Below are 2,822 nucleotides of genomic sequence, written 5' to 3' on the forward strand. Positions count from 1 at the left end.
GCAAATCCAAAAAGAAATTAAATATAACAGAGAGATAGAAAAGGTTCAGTTGATTTGGAGCTTCAATCTTTTTCTCTTCCTTTCCCTGCTTCAAGCGAGCTTCCACTGGATGAAGAAAGTTGGAAAAATCCTTCTCTGAGTATTGGTCCCCTTTTCTTCTTCCTCTCTGTTATGTACCAATTTAGCTCTCTTTTTTTCTTTTATTTTTTCTTTCTTTTCTCTCAAAAAAATGGCATAAAGCCTTATCAATACTTCTTTTTTTTTTTCTTTTCATTTTCTCGGGCTCTGTGTGCTAAGCTCCCTTGGCCTCCTTCCCTCTGGCGGCTGCCAAAGGATGAGATATTAATCCCTCTGAGAACCAACGCCCAGGACAAAGCCTTAGGGCTGGTGATGTAGCTCTTCCACATGGCAAGAATTGAGTGGAAGGAGAGTATGGTGGACAGGTGGCGGTGCGGGACATGTGAAATGTGTAGGTGCACGGGAATTAGGTGAGGCACAATGTAGGTGATCGAACAAGCTAGAACTAGTTCCCAAATTTAATTCCCTTGATATTTTTGACCCATTTAAACTTCATCTTTTCAATTTGACTCCTTTATCTTTGTACTTTTGACCCCATGTCCTTTCAAACTTTTCACTTAAGCCCCATTGTTACACAAATGAGATCACTAATTATTTTGGAAGGAAAACTAAAATAGAAATTACTAAAACTAAAGTAAATAAACTAAAATAAATTAAAATAAATCTAAAATGAAAAGTCAATTCATTAACATTCAATATAAAGTAAAGTAAAATAAAATAAGCTAAAAATTTAAAAAAACTAGCCACTTTAAATGCACAAAAATAGTGAAATAACTCAATTTTTAATAGAGTTATCAAAGTCACAGAGCCGAAATAGTGAACAAAGTAGGTAGATGAATAGTCTGAAAATGCACTGAATAGTTATAGTCTAATTGAGTAGGATAATAAGCTACTTGAGAGGAACTGTTGGGTAACCACTTACATCGGTTTTCTTCAAAATGTAAACTATGAGATATGAAAGGGGCAAGGCCCAAAGAGAAAGGGGAATGGTCATTTGAGAGAGCAAACCCCCTTGTAATCAAAAAGAAAGAAAACACAGAGAAATTTCTCAAAGTAGACGTAGCTTTTGCCTTGAGAATGAACCACTATAACTCCTGGTTTTCTTTTCATTTTTTTACATTACATTCGTGTTCTGAATATCCATAAGATATATACACGACCAGTTACACTTTTCTAATTTGAATTAACCAGATATCAAGTAGCCATTTACACGCGATTTGGCCAGTAATTAGGCTGGTTACCAAGTGGTAACCTGATGTATTCTTGTAGACGAAAAATTACCATCAACAATTGGCGACTCTACTGGGGACGAAACTCAGAATCTCAGGTTCGTGTGTATGTGAAGGATCTCAATCCACCGAGAAAATATCAACAATCATGCCACCAAGAAAAATAATGAGCAACACGGTAAACCAAGGCAGCCAATCCGAGGAAAATGCCACGCTTCAAGTCGAAAACACTGACGGAGGGAGGGGCAAAAATCAGCCCGACTAGGGGAATCAAGCCCCGACGAGGGACGGAGCCCCGACCTTGAGTGTGCCTCAGCCGGACCCGACACAAATGCAGGCCTAGCTGAATACGCTGACCGACTTGCTTTGCGGCCTGGTGGCCACCATTGCACGAATGGATGGGAGAAGTTCTATGCCCCTCTTAAAGATGCCCCCCAGAGACCACTACGCGCCACCGCCGCCGGGAACCAGAACATTGGTGACCAGCGCGGTGCGCTAGAAGGGATTGGGGAGAGTGAGAACATAATAGAGGATAACCTGAGGCCTTGACCATTCAAATCCCTGGGAAGCAGACAACGGGCTGCTAGGCATCGAGCCCAAGGAAAGAAGGCCATAAAGGGCCTAGAGTTAACCCCCTAAGGCACCATTTAGAGGAAACCAGGGCAACAATGCCTCGAAAGACTCAGAATCGGTGCATAGGGTTAATGATCTTAGAAACATGCTGAATGCTAAAAGGGTAGAAGCCTCGAAAGGGGTCGACTCTACGATCTCAACGAAATAGGCCAAAGCCATTATGGAACGCGTGGAGAGCTTGGAAGAAAAGCTCACGGGTGACGTCGCTGGCTTAAAGAAAGATGTTAAAAACCAGGTGAGTCACCTACAAAAGAATCTAGGATAGGTAGCCAAGGTGGTCAATGTCGACATCACTCCAAGCTGAGTCCATGACCACCTATTTACCGCAGAGAATATGGCACCCGCTCTCCCTGATAAGGACAAATCACCATCGATACCACCATACGATGGTAAGGGAGATCCCGACAACCATTTGGAAAAGTACACAGGACACATGCTCCTACATGGATACTCTAAGGAAATAATATGCAGAGCGTTTTGGAGCCACTTGACAGATTCTGCCCGTAGATGGTTTTGGACACTTAAGCCAAACTCCATCTCCAACCGGGAATAATTGAAGGAAGCCTTCTCTCTCCAGTTCATCAAGGTAAAGAAGTATGTCCCGCTGAAGCAAAACTTGACTATGGTTTACTAGAAACCAAATGAATCATTGAGAGAGTGGTTGGCGAGGTACGGAGAAGCAGTCACCGCTACCATAAACATGACGAACCCGGAGGCTTTAATGGGGCACTATCTTGCATGAAGAAAATCACCCTGTTTAAGCGTGACCTTAATCGCAAACCGTTGTCCACTTACAAGGAGTTTTTGGCGAGGGCAAAGGGATTTATCAACACTGATGAAGCAGATGTAAATGACCCCAAGCATGGAATGAATAAAAATAAA

Source organism: Morus notabilis, unplaced genomic scaffold (assembly GCF_000414095.1).
Source record: "Morus notabilis unplaced genomic scaffold, ASM41409v2 Scaffold1187, whole genome shotgun sequence".
In the NCBI taxonomy this organism is placed as follows: domain Eukaryota; kingdom Viridiplantae; phylum Streptophyta; class Magnoliopsida; order Rosales; family Moraceae; genus Morus; species Morus notabilis.